Genomic DNA, 24196 nt, shown 5'->3' on the forward strand with positions numbered 1-24196 from the left:
CCTGCCTCAGCCTCCAGAGCTGCTGGGACTACAGGCATTTGTCACTGCGCCCAGCCATATACCTTTTTAAACAAAACAAAACTCAGGAGCTATAAAGGAAAAGACTGATAAAATGTGACCACATAAAAATTAAAAATTTCCGCAAAACAAAAGAGCATTAAAAAAGGAAAGGGGATAGAGTAGAAGGAAATGTTTATAACAAATAATAGGAAAAAAAGGAGTAAATATCTTGAAAGAAATATATCTTAATAATAATTAAAAGATTAAAAAAGTGAATTGAAATAGAAGTACAAATTGCTAGCAACATATAAAATGATTCTCCATTAATTAGAGACCTGAAAATATGGTGAATTACATTTATGGATTTCTGGATGTTGAGTCAGTGTTCCTGGGATGAAACCCACTTGATCATGGTGCACTGTCTTTTTAATATGTTTCTATGTGATTTGCCAGCATTTTACTAAGAATTTTTGCATTTATGTTCATCAGGGATATTGGCCTGAAGTTTTCTTTCCTTGGTGTATCTTTGTCTGGTCATAGGTTGAGTTTAGAAGGGTTCCCTCCTTTTCTATTTCATCGAATAGTTTGAAGTGGATTGGTGTTCTTCTTTGAAGGAAGGTCTGGTAGAACTCAGCTGAGAATCCTTCAAGTCCTGGGCTTTTCTTTGTTGATAGGCTTTTCATGGCATCTTCAGTTTCATCGCTTGAAATTTACCTGTTTAAATTTTGTATATCTTCCTGATTCCATTTGGGTAGGTCATATTTCTCTAGAAATTTGTTGATGTCTTCAAGATTTTCTGTTTAATTGGAGTATAAGTTTTTAAAATAGTTTCTGATCATCCTCTGTATTTCAGTGGTGTCTGTGGTGATATATCCTTTGAGTTTTTTCCCTTTTTCTCTTGGTTAGCATGGCTAAAGTTTTCTCGATTTTATTGATTTTTTTTTTGAAAAACCAACTCAACAGTGAGATTATTTTTTAAAAAATACATTGGCATAATTCTAAAGATTGGCAAAATTCAGTGTGGGTAAGATACAAGGAAGAGTAGGTACAACTTTGTGTAGATAATCTGGTAATGTCTATTAAAATTAAAATGTGCAATTTCTGCTTTTATATTTTTTATCTTAAATATTCCTATATGTGTTCAAAAAGTCATTGACTTTTGTACAAAACGTCATTGTACAAAGGGTTCTTTGTACAGAGTCACGTATAATGTTGAGAAACTTGAAAATTCAAAAGGCAAATAGAGTAAGAATAAATGAAACATGGTACAGTTAAATTCTTGGATCTATAGATTAATTAAAGAGAATGAGGTCAGTCTATTTATACAGACATGAAAAGCTTTCTTAGAAAGATTGAGAAGATAGTATATCTAATTTTATTTTTTTAAACAAAATTTTCTGTTTGTTTTTATATATAGACAAATGCTCAAAAGTGGTTTAGAAAAAATAAAAATTAATTGATGGTATGACAGTTTTACCCCATAATGGATTATACAATGTAATAAAAAACTTTTGCCATTTTGCATTAATTGTTTTGTAACAGTATTTTATATTCATGTAAATTTTAAAAACTAAAGGTATGCATGTCAAAACTTGTACAATCCAAGTAGGATCTGTAGATTGAGCCAATGTCAATTTTTGTACTCTATTGCAGTAGCCCCTACTTATCTGCAGTTCACTATCCATGGTTTCAGTTACCTGAAGTCAACCACAGCCCAGAAATGTTAAATGTAAAAGTTCAGAAATAAACATTTTATATGTTTTAAATTGCACACCATTCTGAATAACATGGAAGTCTCATTCTTTCCCACCCAAGATCCAAAACACTTTAACCATAATTTTTACGCTACGTACCCTATCCACCTGTTACTTACTGAGTAGCCAGTTAGATTATCAAATCTGCTGTTATAATATCAGAGTGTTTTGCTTAACCTTTTATTTTACTTAATAACGACAAAATACAAGACTAGTAATGCAAAGAAGGCACCATGACATAAAACAGATTAATTCTTCCACTGAGAAGCATTGTTGCAGGGCTTATAGAAAAATACATAGTAATTTTAGAATTCAGTATTACCAGCATTTTTAGCATCCATTGAGGGTCTAGGAAAGAATCTCCTGAGGATAAAGGGAAACTACTAATGTAAAGTTATATAAATTTTTACCACTGGAGGAAGTTGGGTGAAGGGAGTGTGTACTAGTTTTGCAACTTACAGAGTCTATAATCCAAATTTTTAGAATTAAATAAATAAATGAAACAAAATTACAAGTTAAGGAAAGGATAATAATTTGTTAAAAAAGGAATCATGGTTTTAGTTACTAAAATCTTTCAAATAATCATTCAAGGAACAAAGATGAGAAGGAGGATTATTTTCTGTACCTGTTTTCTCTTTAGGTTCTAAACAAACTTGAATGCCATGGAGTTGCTGTATCAGAACAAAGCCGAGCAGAACTGGAACAGAAAATAGATGAAGCTAGAGAAAATATTCGTAAAGCAGAGGTAAGGGGGCAGCTAACTATGGCATTTTGCCCAACTCCAGTCAATGTCACAGCTGTGATGTACACCTTTGAAGCTGAGTTCCTACACTTATTAAGTTGAAGGGGAATCACCATTTAATTTATGTCCACAGTAGTATTATTGAGTGCCTGCTTTGTAGAAAGTATACATATAGCAAACTTTGAACCTGCTGTGAAGAGTTCATAATCATGAAAATTACATAACAAAAGAATTAAATCACAATAAAGATATTAAAGTTTAACAAAGTAAAATTATAATCAAGTTAATGGTAGAGATATTTATGTTTATATATAAAATGATAACTTATATATTATAGAATATATAATAACATTTATATATAATTTATATATTATATAATAATACATAGTAATATATTTATATAAGATTATATATGTTTATATTTAGAACCTAAAAAATCTCCCTTATATGGGTGGTTTCTGAATCCAGGGGCATGAACTGGGTCTTCAGCAATAGAGATTTGGTTGAGAAGCGATAGGGCATTATAAAAGTAATTTTTTTTTGACTCATGAGATCTTTTGAAAGTTGTATAAAAACTATGAAACCTCTCCCACAAAAAAAGAAATGTACATGTTGTGTACAGCATCAGAGTTCATCAACCCCAGGCTAATACTCCTTGCCCTAGAGGGGGAGAGGTCAAAATGAGAGAACAAGAAAGTATTAGCAAAAGGGGGCAGGCACAGGGTAGAGTTTGGCAGTTGAAAGTGATTAGAATAACAGATTTTTGTAAGGAAATGTGATAGAAAGTAAGTAAACTAGGTCCAGTTCACAGAGGACACACATGTGTATTCATCTACTCTGCTACAGCATGATGAAGGGATATGGAGGTAGACATTTAAAAAAAAAAGACCAAGACTTTACAACTCTCAAGAGATATGTTCTTATTAGAAAAGCCTAAAGAATGCCAAAGATAACCAAGACTGTGAAGCACAAGTGCCAAAGAGTGGCCATACAAGTATGCTTCAGGAAGTGGAGGACACGAGGAGCATTGGGGAAGGGGTTTTCAGAGCAGAGGTAGGACTTAGGATGGTGTTGGCCAGTGAATAGTATTTAATTAGTCAGGGAAAAGGGAATAACATAGATCTGTGGCTTGCAACCTCAAGAAACAGAACTTGAACCAAAATATGAAGGTAGGAAGGAGGCAGGTTTTAGTTTGATGTTGAGAAATATTTTCTAAGAGTCAGATCTTCTGAGTGGCAGAATAAGTACATAATGCAACACTGTAAGGGCTCAGGATTCTGGGCAAGCATCGTTCAGGGACTCTGTACAAGGAATTCTGGCATTGGTTGAAGGTAATCTAAACTAGTGATTTTCATACACCCCTTTATTGCTCTAGAGGTTTTGAAAAAGTGCTTCCGTGGTTGTGGGGTAAGGGTGAGGTGACAGAGGCAAACACAGGGTATATGAGCGTGTTTTTGACATAGCCCCATGGAAGTGATTTGAACCAGAATGGGTTTGCCATCTTCATGGTCTAAAGAAGCTCTGGTAACCTCTCCTCTGCTTCTTTCCTGGCATAGTCTGACCCACAGCCTCCATAGTGAGAAGGGCAGGGTGTGCAGTGAGCAGACATTTTCCTCTCTGAATTCAGAGTCACAGCTAAACCACTACCCTCTGGTGCTGGCCAAGTACTGCTGGCGGGCCCTTGCCAGTTTGGAAAACACTGGCTTGTGGTAGAAGAGATTATTATTCTATTGTTTTGTTTCTCTTCACTCTGGATGAAGCCAGTATTACCGCCTTAGTGGAACAGAAGTGATTACCTTAGAACAAGTCTCAGAAGTTTTCTGAAGGGGTTGTACTTATATTTTCCATTTACAGACTCCATCCATGGTATCACTATCTAGTACCTTAACTCCACTAGTGCCTCTACTACCACATCTTTTATAGTAGTAGTACTAACAGCTGTCAGTCTAAATAAAGGCCTAAATAAAGGCCAGTTGACCTTTTATTTCCCTGAGTATGAGTATGCTAAACTACACTGTTAGCTTAAAACTAAAAATATAAAGTGAGATTCCCACAACAGAATATTTCACCTCTCCTAATACATTTAAGTCTGCATTCTCAAAGATCATTTTCGTTCCAAAATATGGAATATGCTAAAATTATAATGTCAGATTATCTCAGTTTTGAATGTCTGTAAAATGTAATTAATTCTATTTTCTTAAAATGATCTCTCAGTTTCCTCATATTAGAGAATTTTTTAAAAATTCCCAGCTAAAATTAACTGGCAAATAGGAGGGCATGTGTATTTGGGCAGTACTTACAAGATTATCATAATGAAATTTTTTGATAGACTAGAAAACAAGAGAGATTGACATTAATTGTTTTGTACATACCCTTTTTCTTTTCTCTGCCTGTATATCTTTTGCATTGGTTTTTCTGAATTGCATAGTTACTCAATAGCTTTTTACCTAATTATAAATACCTGTTACAAGAGAGAGAAAGGTGGTTAAAATTGCATTATAGCTTTCAAGTTTGGTTTTTAATTCCTGCTAACAAGAGCCTTATTAAGAATCTGCTTTTCGGAATGGAAACACCATTTGATCCAGCTATTCCACTACTCGGTCTATTCCCTAAAGACCTAAAAAGAGCACACTATAGGGACACTGCTACATCCATGTTCATAGCAGCACAATTCACAATAGCAAGACTGTGGAACCAACCTAGATGCCCTTCAATAGACGAATGGATAAAAAAAATGTGGCATTTATACACAATGGAGTATTACTCTGCATTAAGAAATGATAAAATCATAGAATTTGGAGGGAAATGGATGGCATTAGAGCAGATTATGCTAAGTGAAGCTAGCCAATCCCTTAAAAACAAATGCCAAATGTCTTCTTTGATATAAGGAGAGTTACTAAGAACAGAGTAGGGAAGAAGAGCATGAGAAGAAGATTAACATTAAACAGGGATGAGAGGTGGGAGGGAAAGGGAGAGAGAAGGGAAATTGCATGTAAATGGAAGGAGACCCTCAGGGGTATACAAAATTACATTCAAGAGGAAGTGAGGGGAAAGGAGGGAAAATATAAGGGGGAGAAATGAAGTACAGTAGAGGGGGTAGAGAGAGAAGAGGGGAGGGGAGGGGGGAGGGGGGATAGCGGAGGATGGGAAAGGCAGCAGAATACAACAGACTCCAGAATGGCAATATGTAAATCAATGTGCAACTGATGTGATTCTGCAATCTGTATATGGGGTAAAAATGGGAGTTCATATCCCACTTGAATCAAAGTGTGAATTATGATATATCAAAAACTATGTAATGTTTTGAACAACCTACAATAAAAATTAAAAAAAAAAAAAAAAAAAAAAAAAAAAAAAAAAAAGAATCTGCTTTATCCAGTCTTTCCTATATTATGTCTCCATTCAGTGTTGCTAATTAGAATAAAAGTCATTTGTGGTCTTTTGTAATAGATTAAAGAATCTTCCAACTAGAAGAAATTCAAAATATAAAAAATGCTTTTCCAAAGACTAGAGATCTTTAATTCTTGTCTGGTTAATTTGGGGCAGATTTACTAACTGATTAATTCAACCACTGCATCAGCTATGTTCCAGATACTGATGAAAATACTATACTCACTGGGCATGGTGGCACACACCAGTAATCCCAGTGACTCAGGAAGCTGAAGCAAGAGGATCACAAGTTCAAAGCCAGCCTCAGGAACTTAGTGAAGTCCTAAGCAACTTAGCGAAACCCTGTCTCAAAATTAAAAAAAAAAAAAATAAAATAAAAAGGGCTTAGGATGTGACTCAGTTAAGTTCTCTGGGTTCAGTCCCAGATACAACAACAACAAAAAATAATACCAATAGTGATGGACAAACTCTTGTTTTACTGTCATGATCTTTGGATTGTCTCAGGAGTATTTGTAGGAGCTATATCATGTCTTCAGCCTCTAATTCAGGAATTTGAAATAAGACAACTGTTTAATTGAAATGTTAATTTTTTAAATTTTATTTTTATTTTTTGATACCAGAGATTGAACCTAGTGGCACTTAACCACTAAGCCACATCCCCAGCCCTTTTTAATTTTTTATTTTGAAACAGATGGTTAGGGCCTCACTGAGTTGGTGAGTCTGACCTTAAACTTGCTTCGATCTTCCCGCCTCAGCCTCCCAAGCCACTGGTATTATAGGCATGCACCACTATGCCCAGCTAATAATAATGTTCTTAGTATGGTATTTAGGAATTCAAATTTTTTGAAATGCCTTTTGTCATATACACACACATTCATCATTTATGTTATTTTTTACATAACTATTTAAAAAGTAATAGCTTAGAGTGTTACAACATAATGATGTTAAATGTAATTCCCATGTTACTACAATGAAAATGGCTATACAATATACAAAAAGAAATGAGAAGGGAACTAAAACATGACACTGAAAAATCAACTAAACACAAAATACAATAATACAGGAGGAAGTAGGGACTAAAAAGCTATAAAGCATATATAAAACAAACAGGAAGACAGAAGTCCTTCCTTATCAGTAATTACTTTAATTGTAAATGTATTAAATTGTCCAGTCAAAACTTAGAAATTGGCAGAAATTTGCTTTCTATAGGAGACTCAACTTTAGATCCAAAGACACAGACAGATTGAAATAAATGGGTGGAAGAAGATATTCCATGCAAATAAGAACCAGAAGAGATCAGGGTTGCAGAAAGACAAATACTGTGTGATTTCACCTGGATGAGGCACCTAAAGTAATCAGATTCATAGACAAAAAGTAGAATGGAGGTTACCAAGGGCTGGGAGAGGGAGAATGGCAAATTGTTGTTTTTTGTTTTAGTACTGGGGATTGAACCCAGGAGTGCTCAGCCACTGAGCCATATCCCCAGCTCTCATTATATATATATATATATATATATATATATATATTAGAGACAGCATCTTACTGAGTTGCTTTAGGACCTCTCTATGTTGCTGAGGCTGGCTTTGAACTCACAGTCCTCCTACCTCAGACTCCCGAAAAATTATTGTTTAATGTATAGGGTTTCCGTTTTGCAAAATGAAAGAGAGCTGGAAGATAGTGGTAATGGCTGCACATCAGTATGAATGTACTTAATGCCACTGAACAATACACTTCAAATGGTTAGTTAGCATGGAAAATTTATGTTACATACACTTTACTACAATAAAAAAGAAGGTGAGCCAGGCGCAGTGGCACATACCTGTAATCCCAGCCACTCAGGAGGCTGAGACGGAGGATCGCGAGTTCAAAGCCAACCTCAGCAATGGTGAGGCGCTAAGAAACTTAGTGAGACCCTGTGTCTAAATAAAATACAAAATAGGACTGGGGATGTGGCTCAGTGGTTGAGTGCTCCTGAGTTCAATCCCTAGTACCCCCACAAAAAATAAATAAATAAATAAAAAGAAGATGAGGGCTGGGGTTGTGGCTCAATGGTAGAGCACTTCCCTAGCACATGTGAGGCACTGGGTTTGATTCTCACCACCACACAAATAAATAAATAAAGCTATTCTGTCCATCTACAACTAAAAATATTTTAAAAAATAAAGAAGAAATAAATAGATAGATGGATAAATTTAAATAAAAATAAAGGTATTGTGTCCATCTGCAACTAAAAAAATATTTTTAAAAAAGGTGTGTGTGTGTTCTTTAAAGTAGCTTGTAAAGAAGTCAAAAGTTTTAAGTAGTAGTCTAGTCTGTTCATGACTTATGTTGTTTCAGAATGTTTTTTAGTTTACATTACACCTTTTTTCTGGGTTGGTCGAGTTCTGTTTTTTTTGAACAATGAAATGATTAACACAATAAGGAAAAAATAATGTGAGAAATCAAATATAGGACATTTTTAGTAACCTCCTTTGGTGTAAGATCTGTAAGAGGAACTATAGACTACATTATCCTTTGTCCAAGATGTTCACTAGATTCTATGATCTGAATTAAATGTGTATTTGAAAACCAAAGTCCAGCCAGGCACAGTGATGCACACCTGTAATCCCAACAACTTTGGACGTGAAGGCAGGAGGATCATGAGTTCAAAGCCAACCTCAGCAAAAGCTAGGCACTAAGCAACTCAGTGAGATCCTGTCTCTAGATAAAAATACAAAATAGGGCTGGGGATGTGGCTCAATGGTTAAGTGCCTTTGAGTTCAATCCCCAGTACCAAAAACAAACAAACAAAAAAATCCAGAGTTCCGTTATATAGTATCAGTGAATTAACAAAAGAAAAATATCAAATTATTCTTTATATAAGTACACTTTTATAGATACAAGTTTCCCCCACACCTGGTACTAGGGGTAGAGTGATTGAACCCAGGGGTACACTACCACTGAGCCATGCTCCCAGCCTTTTTATATTTATGTTGAGATAGGGTCTTGCTAAGTTGCTGAAATTGGCCTCAAACTCACAATCCTCTTCCCTCAGTCTCCTGGGTTGCTGGGATTACAGGTGTGTGTCACTATGCCGAGCCCTGTTTTATCTTAAATTGTCACCTCATAAAGTGCTATCATACATGAGTAATTTAAAATTACTGTGCTACTCTTGTCCCTCAGTGACTCAAAAATAATTAAGACCCTTGTTGTAATGTTATAAAAAAAAATCCAGTTATGTAAAAAGGTAAGGCCTCATTATTACAAGGATAATGAAATGACAAGTTTGAACCTACTATAAAAACAATTTTCAATCATATTGTGTCCAAACTTACATTATGTTAGAGCCTGTTATTGTGCAGTTTTACTGTACTCTTAATGTTAGCAGACCTCTTGACTAATCACTTTTTTTTTTTTTTTTTTTTTGGTATGGGGAATTGAACTCGGGGCATTCGACTACTAATACCTACTAAAATAGGCCACATCCCCAGCCCTATTTTGTATTTTATTTAGAGATCAGCCTCCCAAGATGCTGGGGATAATTATAGGCGTGTGCCACCACACCAGGCAACTAATCATTTTTTAAATTATTTGTTGCAAAAATTTTCAAGCATACAGAAAAGAGAAGAATAAACATGGACTTACTGACATCTATATTTAACATCTATATTATGTTTTGCAATATTGGCTTTATACGTTTATTAGACTGACACATTATTTCTGTTCTATAAGGTGCAAGTTAGGTCTACCAGCCTAGTTAGAGGCAGGTTAGATTTTAGGCTGGAATGCTTCAGTGGTGATGCCATGTTTTCCATAACATCAGGAATCATATAGAATAAAGTTGTCTGCAGTTAATGATATGAGTGGTCATTTTTTTTAAGCTAAGGGCAATAATTTAATGCAGTAAGCTAAATTCACACAAAACCTGTATACTGTGAACTACAAAAGTGGTTTTTGTAGTTACAGTTTTAGTCAACTACACATTTCCACAAGTACTTACAAATATGTTAAAAAAACACTACCCCAAATGCTTATCCTACCATTAGCTCATTAAATATTGCCATTCCTGCTCCTGAAAGTAGATGATTGGGAAAATGATAAAACTTAAAAAGTAACCTAGGTCCAAAAGGTTTTAAATCAAAAAAGTCTTTCAACATAGAAGCATCAACATGAAACTTTTAAGTTTCTAAAAAAATAAAAATTAAAAAATCACTCTTTAGAAAATATTAAAACAAATTATCATTTAAAACACATAAACATTCTTACAAAAACTTGTAGTTTCAAATATCATCTCCTTAAAAGAAAACCAGTTCACTATGTTTAATAACATCTCAGACCACTGTTGTCTAAAAACTTCAGAATATGTAAGGCATATGTCTCAGCTGTCATAGTCAAAATGACACTTAGATTTCACATATTAAACAGCTATAGTATAGCTTATAATGGCACAAATATACCTAACACATAAATACTACTTCATCCTTTAGATAGTCAAAAGTCAGAAGGAACTGCATGATTTGTAAGGTACTTTAACTTACGTGTAGTCATTAAACTCAGTAAGTAATTCAAGTATAGTCATGTAAAGGCAGGTAATAAAAGGCTCAAGGACCACTCTAAAATCAAAGACATGAAAATAAAGGCTGAAAACTTTGTTTCTCCATCTTTCATTTACATGCCTAGATATTAGGACATTACTGAACAAAATACACAATTATTATATATGATTTCCACAGAATATAATGAAATTTCATGAAGTACAAAAATTATCAATATCCGTAGTTTGCTTCATCAAATGCTTTTCTAGCTCGTTTCAATTCTTCATTCATGGTAAGCAAGTCTTTAACCCTAGCAAACTTCCTTGGGTCCTTTCGAATCAAGAAGACCATATCTTCAACTTGTACTCGACCTTGTCTTCCAATTGACATTGCCTTGTGAGTCATTTCAGTGATGAACTCAATGACAAGATCTTCAAGAATATCCACTGACTCAGTGTAAGGATTCTGGTCATCCCCAAACCCATACATCATACATCGTAATTCTTTAGAAAAAAGTCTCTTTCTTTTACCCTGTCCACCTTCTGCACCTCCTCCAATTTCTTCATTTTCCTCCTCAAAGGTCGGGTCTTCTTCCTCATCTGCCATCATGAGTGGTCACTTAATTAAGGTAGTGCTACTGGGTCTTTCTCCTGTAAAGGTTCTTTTTTACCCCATTGTGTTTGTCGAAGTATTCGTTATTTCTGGTGGGGTGAATAGGTATTTTCTATCTTGAGTATTGTTCTGACCTGATAGGTTTTTTAAAATCAACTTTATCAAAATATACTGTATATACAGTAAAATATAACCATATTAAATGTATAATTCAATGAACTTTGACAAATATATAGCCTAAATCACCACCACAATCAAAATATAAAATATTTCTGTCATCTCAGAAAGTTCTCTTGTGACCAGGTAACAACGGAAGTGTTTTCTATCTTATGGATTAACTTTACTTATTCTGTATTTTCTTTAAATGAAAGAGAGTATGTACTCTTGTATCCAGTCTCTCCCTTTCGATACATATATTTGCTTACCCATTTACCTGTTCATATATATTTGGGTTATTTCCAGATTTTTACTCTTTATTTATAAGAATATACAAGTAATATACAAGATTGGACATGTTTTGATTTCTCTAAAAGTGGAATTGCTAAATCATATTGTAAATGTGTGTTTATAAGAAACTGCCAACGTGTATTCCAAAGTGACTGTACATATTATACTCCCAAGATATGGGAGTTCCAGGGGCTGGGATTGTAGCTCAGAGGTAGAGCGCTCGCCTAGCATGGGCGGGACCTGGGTTCAGTCCTCAGCACCACATAAAAATAAAGGCATTGTGTTGTGTCCATCCATCTACACCTGAAAAATAAATGAATAAATGTTAAAAAAAAAAAGGATATGGGAGTTCCAGTTCCTTCACCAGCATTTAGTATCATTGGTTTTTATATATTTGGCCATTTGAGTGGATATACGATATATTTCATTGTGGTTCTGATTTGCATTTGATTGCTAAAATGCTGAGTCTTATAATTTTTTGGCCAAACATATATCCTTTTTAGTATTTTACCCATTTTTAAAATTTGGGTCAGTCTTAATTCTATGTATTAATCATTTTTCAAATATATGTATTGTGAATGTTTTCGTCAGATTTTGGCTTGCTTTTCATTTTCTATATTGTAAATTTTTAATTTTGGTGAGATCTGATTTATCAATATTATCTTATGGTTAAATCTTAAGACATTTTTGGCCCACACTAAAGTTGTGATATATTCTCTTATGTTTTCTAAAAAGTGTTGTAATTTTAGTGTTCTGTTTGGGCTATGATCCTAAGAATTATTTCAGTTGTTGAGGTCCAGTTTGAGTTAACAGTCATGGTTTTTCTTTTCAACATAGAGATGCAGTTTTCCCAGCAGTTTTCCTCATTACCTTTGCAACTCTACTGAATACAACTGACTATGTATGTGTGAATCTTCCTTTGATTGTGTTCAGTTCCATTGATCTATATGTCTATCCTTATGCCAGTGTCCAGTCTTAATGACTTTAGAATAATAAGTCCTGGGATCAGTTACTGTAAGTCCTCAAATTGTTTGGACTATTCTCATTTTCATCAGCTTATCAGTTTCTACAAAAAAAAAAAAAAAAAAGATGGCTGGGATTTTGATTGGAATTATACTGAATGTATAAATCAATTTGATGAAAATTGACCCCTCAATAATATTGAGGAGTCTTACCCTATGTATTTTCAGCTTATGAATTTTTGTTCATTTTTTGTTAGATTAATTCAGTTGTCATTTTCTAAATCCCATATTATCTAAATTTTGCCCCATATTATCTAAAGTTGGAGTCCATTCAGAGTGTCTTCTGTATCCCTTTGATGTTACCCCCAATAGTTTGAATACTTTCTTTTAAGCACAACAAGCTTTCATAGGCTCACCTTATATTTTCCCTGCCCAGACTTAGAATTAGCTCCAAGGAGATCAGATTTATTTATTTGTTTGTTTCCTTTCTTTCTTTCTTTCTTTTATTTTTCATTTTCTTTTCTTTAGTTGTTATTGGACACAACACCTCCATCTCATTCATTCATTTCTGTGTGGTGCTGAGGATCAAACCCAGCACCTCGAATGTGCTAGGCAAGCACTCCACTATTAAGCCATAATCCCAGCCCTCAGATTTCTTTTAATAGAGAATGAAATTTAGGCACTAATGTCTGAGCTATGAAGGTCTGGGCTTATTACTGTGAGCGTCATTTATTTTTTATTCTTTCTTAGATTTATTTTTTTTAATATTTATTTTTTAGATGTAGATGTACACAACACAATGCCTTTATTTTTATGTGGTGCTGAGGATTGAACCCGGGTCCTGCCCATGCTAAGCAAGCGCTCTACCGCTGAGCCACAATCCCAGCCCCTCTTTCTTAGATTTAGTGCTATGCATTTATTATTGTTTTATGATCATGAGTTAATTTTGGTATATCCAATTAAATTTAAAGTTAGAGGGATTTTATTAAATTTCTTTGATTTTTTCCCACTTTTACATTGAAAATCTCAGTACTTTTTTCCTCTCCTTTTTTAAAAATATCTTTATTTATTTTTGTGTGGTGCTTCACACATGTGAAGCAGGTGTCTTCCACTGAGCTACAGCCCCAGCCCCTTTCTTTCTTTTTATGGAACTTCTTTATCCTTTTATACATATTAAGCAGTATCAGAACTACAAAATTTTTAGATTTCTTTGCAACTCTTTTTGAATGTAGAATATATCTCAATAGCAGTTCCTGCCTTTTTAAAAGTATTTTTTAGTTGTAAATGGACACAATACCTTTATTTATTTATCTTTTAATATTTATTTTTTAGTTGTAGTTGGACACAATACCTTTGCTTTACTTATTTATATGTGGTGCTGAGGATCTAACCCAGTGCCTCACCCCCATGCTAGGTGAGTGCTCTACCATTAAGCCACAGCCACAGCCCCCAGTTTTTGCTTTTTGTAATGGGAGTATATTAGACAGTTTTCTGTTACTGTAACAAATACCAGAGATAATCTCCTTATAAAGAGAAAAGGTTGGGGGCTGGCATTGTAATACAATGACAGATCACTCACTTAGCATTTTTGAGGCCCAGGGTTTGATTCCCAGCACTGGTGGGGTGGGGTGGGGGCCCAGATAAAGTTAAAGAGAAAAGCTTTATTTCTGCTCCTAGTTTTGAGGTTTTAGTTCATTTGTCCCATCCCACTGCCTTTGGGCCTGTGGTGAGGAAACACTTCATGATGGGGAACACATGATGGAGCAAAGCTGCTTACCTCATAACCAAGCCACAAACAAGACAGCAAGAAAAAGGGGTAGGGTCCCATTATCCCCTTCAAAGTCATACCTCCTGTGACTGGAAGACCTCCCACTGGGTCCTACAAGTTTCCACCACCTCCCAATCATACTAGGCTGGGAACTAAACCTATAACACATGGGCCTTTAGGGAGCATTTTAGATTTAAACTATAGTAGAGGGATTAGCTTATAAAAGGCTCACTGTTTTGTATAACAGTTATTAATCTGGGATAAAAACATTAAAACAAAAATCATTTGACAGAGATGGAAAATGACCCAAAGCATGTTAAAACCAAAGAGGAATCGCCATTTCAAAGAATGGGCCTGTACTGGTGACATTTGCATTAAGCAGCTCTTAAACTGTGAAGGGCAGCACACTAGAGCACAAGCAGAGATCCTTGTTCTTAATGACTTGAGGATGGACATCAGGCAGCCCAAAAATTTGCATGTAAATTACCATCCAATCCTTGGCCAAAACCTGAGTCCTTATGTGAAACATACTCTAAGAAGCTTGCCAGGAAATAACTGGCTGAAAGGCAAAAAAAAAAAAAAAAAAAAAGGAAAGAAAGAAAAAACTAAGCAGAAATTTTAGCTATTGCTTACTGCAGGCAAACAAACACTGATCATTAGAAACCAGTAATGAGTATATTAATGTCAGACAAAATGGATTTCAGGCCAAGAAAAAGATGATTCATAATGATGAAAGGGTCAGTTCATCAAGATACAATAATCTTGGATATTTGTGTAACTAACAATACAGCTACAAAATGCATGAATCACACCCTGACAGAACTAAAAGAAGAAAAAGACAAATCTACAATTGTAGTTAGGAAAGTTAATAACCACTTTTCAGCAAATAATAGAACAAGGAGATGGAAAATCAGTAAGACTATGGAAAAACTTCATCCTATATGCTACTATACGACTTTACCTAATTGGCATTCACAGACTATTCTGCTGCACAAGAGTAGAATGTATGTCTTTTAAAATACACATGTACCATTCAGCTGCATTATATACTGGATTGTTAATCAGTCTCACTAAGTTTATAAAGATTCACATACAGGGCTGTGTGTGAGGCACTGGGTTCAATCCTTAGCACCACATAAAAATAACCATAAATATTTTTTATTTAATTCATAGAACAATTCTGGGGGTGGACACATTTAACTCCATCTCACAGATGAGAAATATGATTTAACTGAGATCATACTGATTTTGGTATGATTTTGGTATGATTTTGGTAAATTGTTTTACCAATGGTTCCTAATAAAACATGTCGCCTTATCTAAGCAGTCCCCTCCCACACTGACTCTGGGCATTCTGTCCTTCTACAACTACAAAAAAAAAAAAAAAAGATTCAAAGTAAGTTCTGTGACCCATCAGAACTAAATTAAAAATCAGTAACAGAATGATACCTGGAAAATGCCCAAACATACCAAAATTAAATTATTCAAACAATAATTTGTTGTTGCCTTTAAAAACTATCCCTAACTTTATAGGAAACGCAGCAGTGTTTTATTGATTTTTACTATGCTGGATGTTAACTGCATTTCTTTTACTGGTTTTTCCTGATATTACTTAAGCACTACATTCAGCCATAGAGTTGCCTGGAGGGCTGGGTCTTTCCTGTGTCTTCTTTCATCCTCACATAGGTAAAATTGGCCTCCCTAACAAAGTTGAATGGCCCTTATCAGTGAGCTTCGGCTTCTAGCAAATGGATTTGGCCAAACCAAATCACAAGGACAAGCCCAGAATCAGTATGGGAGGGGACAACTTGGACAAGAAGGCATGATTCATTAGGAACCATTGGTAAAAAATTTACCAAAATCAGTATGATCGCAGTTAAATCATTTTTCTCATCTGTTAAATGGAGTTTAATGTACCCACCTCAGAATTTTTGGTTAAGTAAATTTTTATGAAATTTACAGAAAGGTATATTCCAAAGCTTTTAATCAGTTTGCATATCATCAAAATTGATTTGAAAACACTGGAAAATTCTGTTTATAAGCAATTGTTAAAATATAAGCAATTGGAGCTGGGTGTGGTGGCACACGCCTGTTATCCCAATGGCTGGGGAGACTGAGCAAAAGCAAGGTGCTAATCAACTCAGTGAGACCCTGTCTTTAAATAAAATGCAAAATAGGACTAGGGATGTGGCTCAGTGGTTGAGTGCCCCTACTCTCAATCCCTGGTATCAAATATATAAATAAATAAACAATTGGAATCTCTTGAGGATTTTGAGGAAACAAACCAAACTAATTCCCCCTGCTCTATGCTCACAACACAGATCACTTTCATGATCCCAAAATAAACAAGAATTTTTTTTTCCCACCAGCCAGCAAGCATTCAGTTCTTCAATAGACACCTGGCAGTGATTTAGTTCGGCTCTGACATTATCAACCTGGAAATGGCATCAGATCCCACAGATTGGCCCCAGATTGCCCCCACTTTAGATACAAGTCACAAGCCCAGGTTTCCAGAACTTCTGCCAACTGCCTAAAAATTGGGATTCCCACAATCCCCTTGCTTTTAGGCCAAATTAACTGGCTAGAGCCATTCACAGAACTCAGAGAAACACATTTACCAATTATAATGGGTATTTTAAAGGATATGAATAAACAGCTAGATGAAGACATATATAGGGCAAGATCTAGAAGAATCCTGAGTCCAGAAACTTCCATTCCCATGGAGTTGTATACCACCATCCTAACATGAAAATGAGCTTTTGTTCACCTTCCTGCAAGCCTCCATGCATGCAACTGTCCATAAGCTCTCCAAACCTTCTCATTTTATGGAGACTTCATTGCATAGACATGATTGAAGTATGGACAACCACGTAGAAATTTATTGGACAAAGGAGTATGTTCTAGTGCTAATAGACTGAGTGGGGAAACCAAGCAAGGCCTGTCCAGATTCTTCTTGGCCTCTCTATGCATCATTCATTCTTACTGGCATGTGATAGGACCCCTCCTGAAATGATGTCTTATGATCTTCTCTCATATAGGTACACTGATGATTTGGGGGATGGGATACTGAGGGTTTAACTCAGGGACACTCAACCACTGAGCCATATCCCTAGCCCTTTTTTGTATTTTTATTTAGAGAAAGGGTCTCACTGAGTTACTTAGAGCCTCGATGTTGAGGTTAGCTTTGAACAGTGATCCTCCTGTCTTGCCTCCCGAGCCACTGGGTTTAAGCATGTGCTTGGAGGATTTGTAGGATGAACCAGAAAGCAAAAAAAGAAAATATTTGATTGGTTAATGTGGAGCAGTAGCCTTATTTAGATCCTTTCCTGTTAGAAGGTAGTTGGCAGTTTTTGACTGATGAAGCTTTTTTCATTTTACCCTTTACACTGAGTTGGGTTCCTATTTATTTACATAGGAATCCAGGATACTGGAGCCACCTTAGTCTCAAGGCCTACCAATTAATTATTTTAAAAATTAACATCAGATCAAAAATTAATTCCAAAGTAATCTAAATGTAACAGGTAAAATTATGAAACTCTGAAAAGAAACCATGAAGTAAGTCTTTATGACCTTGGATTAGTTTCTTATATTTGACACCAAAAGCCCAAGCAAAAAATGTGGGGGGAAAACTACATAAATTGAACTTCATCAGAATTAAAAACTTTCATACTTTAAAGGATGCGATCAAGCCAAGTGTAGTAGCAACACGCCTGTAATCCCAGCATCTCATGGAGGTCCTCAGCAACTTAGTGAGACCCTGTCTAAAAAAAAAAAACAGAGAGCTATGGATGTGGCTCAGTGGTTAAGTACTCCTGGGTTCAATCCAGAAAAATAAAAATAAAGGATGCAGTCAAAAAGGTGAACAACATCTCAGAATGGGAAAAAATGTTGCAAATCATGTACTTGATAAGGGACTTGTTTCGAGAATACATGAAAACTCATCTTAAAAAGACAAAAATAACAAGACAATCAGCCCAATTTTAAAATGGGCAAAGACTCTGAATAGATAATTCTCCAATGATGTACAGATGGCTAATAAGCACTTGAAAAGATGCTTAACACCATTAGTCATCAAGGAAATGCAAACAAAGCCATGAGTTTCACACCTACTAGAATGACTGGAATCAAAAAGGCAGACTTTAATAGTTGTTTGCCATGATATGGAGAAACCATATGCTGCTGGTGGGATCAACAGTGATTCTGCAAGTGAGTTGTTGCTTTATGACCCAACAATGTACTCCTATCTATACACCCTAGAGAAATGAAAACATGCACACAGAAAAAGTTGTATATGAATGTTATAACTACATTATAATAGTCAAAAAATAGAAACAACCCAAGTGTCCATTAGTTGACAAATACAGAATATTATTTGGCCATTAAAAATATGGAAGTACTGATACATGTTACAACAGAGATTAATCTTAAAAACATGCTAAGTGAGGGGCTGGGTTGTGGCTCAGCGGTAGAGCACTCGCCTCACACATGTGAGACCCTGGGTTTGATCCTCAGCACCACATAAAAATAAACAAAATAAAGATACTGTGTCCATGTATAACTAAAAAAAATTTTTTTTAAAAACATGCTAAGTGAAAGAAGCTAATCACAAAAAATCCACATATTTAATGATTTAATTTATATTAAATATCCAGAAGAGGCAAATCTACAGACAGAAAGCAGACTAGTGGCTGCTCAGGGCAGCAGGGAATGAGCAATAGCTCAATCATACTGAGCTGTTTCAGGGATGATTAAATGTTCTAAAATTGACAGAAATGATTGCGTGCACTGTGAATGTACTATAAACCATTGAATTGTAGTCTTTAAATGAGTGAATTTATGGTATATGAATTATATGTCCATAAAACTATTACCAAAAAAGGGAGGGAGGGAAGACAAAAGAAAGATAAAGATTCTTTTTTTTCTGTCTTTTAATTACATATTAAATTTATTTTTTCATGAGCGATCAAAAAAGCTAATTTTTCAAGAATATTTACCAAATGATGTCCCTTTAAGCCAAAACTCTAATTACTTTACATAACAATCTATATGATACCCCAAACCATTCAATTTTGAACTTTAAAATGGTTAGGATGGTGAATTTTGCCTCCATTTAAAAAAAATTATATGCTTTAAAATCTCTTAAGATAACAACATTAATTCAGCCATAAAACCCCACTTGAACAAATCAGAGATCAGGTTGTTTTTGACACCAACTTCCCAAGAAGAGGTCGACTAAAATTGTATTATGAGTGGAATCTGTGAGAGTCAAACAGAAAGCCACCAAGAGAGGGTCATCAGAATTCTCTCATTGGGGGTGCTGGGATTGTGGCTCAGTGGTAGAGCACTTGCTTAGCATGTATGAGTTACTGGGTTTGTTCCTCACTACCACATACATATATACATACATACATACATACATAAAATTTAAAAAAAAAGAATTCTCTCATTGGAAATTTCAAAGTTAAAAGAAAGAGACCACCATTCTAATATGTGAAACAATTAAGCTGAATTTATTACTTGCTAAATAACAGAATGATCTTTTTTGTTTTTTAATTTATTCTAATTTGTTATATATGACAGCAGAATGCATTTCAATTCATATTACATATATATAGCACAATTTTTCATATCTCTGGTTGTACACAATGTAGAGTCATGCCATTCATGTCTTCATATATGTAGTTAGAGTAATGATGTCCATTTCATTCCATTTCCTTTCTTATCCCCATGCCCCCTCCCTTCCCATAACTTCCCTTTGCCTTATCTAGAGTTTGTCTATTCCTCCCATGTTCCCCTCCTCATCCCCATTATGAATCAGCATTCTTATATGAGAAAACATTTGGCATTTGGTTTTTTGGGATTGGCTTACTTTACTTAGCATTATATTTTCCAACTCCATCCATTTACCTGCAAATACCATGATTTTATTCTCTTTTAATGCTGAGTAATATTCCATTGTGTGTGTATGTGTGGTGTGTGTATGTATATGTATGTATGTATACACACACACACACACACACACACACACACATATACAGTTTAAATATCCAATCATCTACTAAAGGACATCTAGGTTGGTTCCACAGTTAGGTATTGTGAATTGTGCTGCTATAAACATTGATGTGGCTGTGTTCCTGTAGTATGCTGTTTGTAAGTCCTTTGGGTATAGACTGAGGAGTAGGATAGCTGGGTCAAATGGTGATTCCATTCTCAGTTTTCTAAGGAATCTCCATACTGCTTTCCAGATGGCTGCACCAATTTGCAGTCCCACCAGCAATGTATGGGTGTGCCTTTTTCCCCACATCCTCTCCAACACTTATTGAAGAGAGAGAGAGAAAGAGATTTTTAATGTTTATTTTTTAGTTTTCGGCGGACACAACATCTTTGTTTATGGTGCTGAGGATCGAACCCGGGCCGCATGCATGCCAGGCGAGCGCACTACCGCTTGAGCCACATCCCCAGCCCTGTTTATATTCTTAATAGCTGCCATTCTGACTAGAGTGAGATAAAATCTTAAGAGTTAGTTTTGATTTTCATTTCTCTAATTGCTAGAGATGTTGAACATTTTTACATATATTTGTTCATTGATTGTATATCATCTGTTCAGTTCCTTGGCCCATTTACTGATTGGGTTATTTGGTTTTTTTGGTGTCAGGGTTTTTGAGTTCTTTATATAACCTAGAGATTAGTGCTCTGATGAGCATGTGGTAAAAATTTGCTCTCATTCTTTAGGCTCTCTATTCCCCTCACTGATGTTTCTTTTGCTGAAAAGAAGATTTTTAGTTTGAATCAATAACATTTGTTGATTCTTTTAATTCTTGCACTATCGAGACTTACAGGACCTAATCCAACATGATGGAGATTAGGGCCTACTTTTTCTTCTTTTAGGTGCAGGGTATCTGGTTTAATTCCTGGTCCTTGATAAACTTTGAGTTGAATTTTGTGCATGGTGAAAGATAGGGATTTAATTTCATTTTGTTGCATCTGGATTTCCAGTTTTTTCAGCACCATTTGTTAAAGAGGCTATCTTTTCTCCAATATATGTTTTTGGCACCTTTGTCTAATATAACTGTAATTATATGGGTTAGTTTCTGTGTCCTCTATGCTGTACCATTGATCTACCAGTCTATTTTGGTAACAATATCATACTGTTTTTGTTACTATTGCTCTGTAGTATAGTTTAAAGTCTGGTATAGTGATGTCACCTGCTTCACTCTTCTTGGCTAAGGATTGCTTTAGCTATTCTGTTTCTCTTATTTTTCTAGATGAATTTCGTGACTGCTTTTTCTATTTCTATGAGGAATGTCATTGGGATTTTGATTGGAATTGCATTAAATCTGTATAGTACTTTTGGTAGTATGGTCATTTTGACAATTTTAATTCTGCCTATCCAAGAACAAGGGAGATCTTTCCATCTTCTAAGGTCTTCTTTAATTTCTTTCATTAGTGTTCTGTAGTTTTCATTATAGAGGTCTTTCACCTCTTTAGTTGATTCCCAAGGTTTTTTTTTTTCAGGCTATTGTAAATGGGGTAGTTTTTCTTTCAGAGGATTTGTCACTGATATACAGAAATGCCTTTGATTTATGAGTGTTGATTTTATATTCTCATACTTTGCTGAATTCAAACATTAGTTCTAAATGTTTTCTGGTGGAAATTTTTGGGTCTTCTCGGTATAGCATCATATCGTTGGCAAATAGTGCTAATTTGAGTTCTTCTTTTCCTATCCATATCCCTTTAATTTGTTTCTTCTGTCTAATTGCTCTAGCCAGTGTTTCAAGAACTATTTTAAATAGAAGTGGTGAAAGAGGGCATCCCTGTCTTGTTCCTATTTTTAGAGGGAATGTTTTCAATTTGTCTTCATTTAGAATGATGTTGGCCTGGGGCTTAGCATAGATAGCTTTTAGAATGTTGAGATATGTTCCTGTTATACCCAGTTTTTCTAGTGTGTTGAACATGAAAGGGTGCTGTATTTTGTTGAATGCTTTTTCTGCATCTATTGAGATGATCATATGATTCTTATCTTTAAGTCTATTGATGTGTGATGAATTACATTTATTGAACAGAATGATCTTTACAAAACATTCTCTCTAAACAAAGCAAGAGCTGATATGTAGGATTTAGGAAAGCATGAATTTTAGGGATTGGCAGACTGGGAATGTTTTAGGGATTGACTCACTCCTAGCATGGGTGGAGGTTTTGTTTGGGGTTTGTTTGTTTGTTTGGTCAGTTATTTGGTTGGGTTGGAGGGAGCAGTATTTTCGCTGCTGGAGATGGAACCCAGAACTTGATTATAAGCAAGTGTTCTACACTGAGCTGCACACACACCTCACCCCCTGCTCCCAGCCATGGTTTTTGGAGATGGCAGACTACCCAAAGCAGAAGTAAAGGCATGAATACTGGATGAGGCTGGAGATGATTGTCAATCAGACAAGCATGGAGCTGTCACTGGAGGATGACTTTCAGAGGCATGCCTGTTGTAGCAGAGCAGTCACTGTTTCAGACAGATTTAAAATTGGTTTTATAGTCACTTGTTTAGTAAGTTTTTTTGTAATAAGGACTAAAGACGAGGCAGTCATTCCCTTTCTTGAATTTGTAGAAGAGGAACTTTTTTCCAGTCCCCACTATTTCTGACAGCAGCATCATAACTTAAAAGCAAGAAGACTATTAATCAACTAACAATCACCAAAGGCAGCCAAATCAAAAGGGAAGTTATTGGGGCTGGGGATGTGGCTCAAGCGGTAGCGCTCTCACCTGGCATGCACGGGACGCTGGGTTCGATCCTCAGCACCACATAAAAATAAAACAAAGATGTTGTGTCCACCAAAAAATTAAAAATAAATATTAAAAAAAGAAGTTATTTAAGCTTGTGCTGAAAATATTAGAATTATTAAAAAGAGATCATTTGTTATTAAAAAGTGGTTATTGAAAGGAAACCGTAGTTTTTAACTCAGTGGCACTGAATGCATCTTAAGATTAATATCAACTGAAGTAGTATACCTCTTCAAAGTAAAATCTTTTCTTAGAAGAGCAAATAGAAGTTACTTTATATAGGATACTCATTCAAAACAATTATCAAACACTTATCAGAAGAATAGCACCGAATGTCAGTGCTCCAGTCATTAAGGAGCCTAGTTATATTTAAAAGGTCAGCAGTTGCACAGATGAGTATAAAGTAATGTGTATGCTACCACATTTTGAGTGGGTCTGTATAACCTGCCTTGGGAGCAGAGAAAGGGGTATGGAGTAAGGAGGCGGGGTGGTCATGAAGATCTTCAGAGAAAGGATAATATTTGAACTGACTCTTGAAAGGTAGGAACTCACCAGACATCAAAAGGCAATAAAAAGATATTATGCACAGAGGGACCCTCATAAACAGAGGCATGAGAGCACATGATATATTAGAGGAACAGCACATAGTAGTGTGGGAGCGCAGGGTGTGTGGAAAGTAGTGGAGGAAATAAGTTGAATTTGAAAGATGGCTTGTTCCATGTTAAAATTTAGTTAATTCTATATTCAGTAGGCACTCCAGAGTTTTTGTAGAAGATTTTAGCAGGGAAGTGACATGATGAGACCATGCACAGCCTGTAAAAGATGGATTATAGAGGAAAAGAAAAAGACCAAGAGTTGGATTATAAGGCTGAAAATACTGGATTTTAGGATGTTCTGAGGGGTAGCCTTGTTAACGGGGGGGGGGAGTAGGCTTTATGGCATACTTCCTTTTCCTATTCATAAGTTATGTATTTTTAAATTTTTATACCTTTATTATATTTATTTATTTTTATGTGGTGTTGAGGATCAAACCCAGGGCCTTGCATGTGCTAGGCGAGCGCTCTACAGCTGACCACAACCCCAGCCCCTCATAAGTTATATTTGATGTGTCATCAGTACTATGCTCTTGTGAAGATACAGTCAGTCAAGGGCTGGAGGTGTAGCTCAGTAGTAGAGCACATGCTTATCTAGCACAAGACCTTGGTTTCAATCTCCAGCACATACCCCCACCCCCAATAG

General features: G+C 35.5%; 2 pseudogenes; one reads left to right on the plus strand and one right to left on the minus strand.

Annotated features, from left to right (window-relative positions):
- The window catches only part of LOC143390103 (F-BAR and double SH3 domains protein 2-like), a 138325-nt pseudogene that overhangs the window by 89059 nt on the left and 25070 nt on the right, over positions 1-24196 (plus strand).
- Positions 10526-11006, minus strand: LOC143390128 (transcription initiation factor TFIID subunit 13 pseudogene; annotated as a pseudogene).

Source organism: Callospermophilus lateralis, unplaced genomic scaffold (assembly GCF_048772815.1).
Source record: "Callospermophilus lateralis isolate mCalLat2 unplaced genomic scaffold, mCalLat2.hap1 Scaffold_309, whole genome shotgun sequence".
Classification (NCBI taxonomy): Eukaryota; Metazoa; Chordata; class Mammalia; order Rodentia; family Sciuridae; genus Callospermophilus; species Callospermophilus lateralis.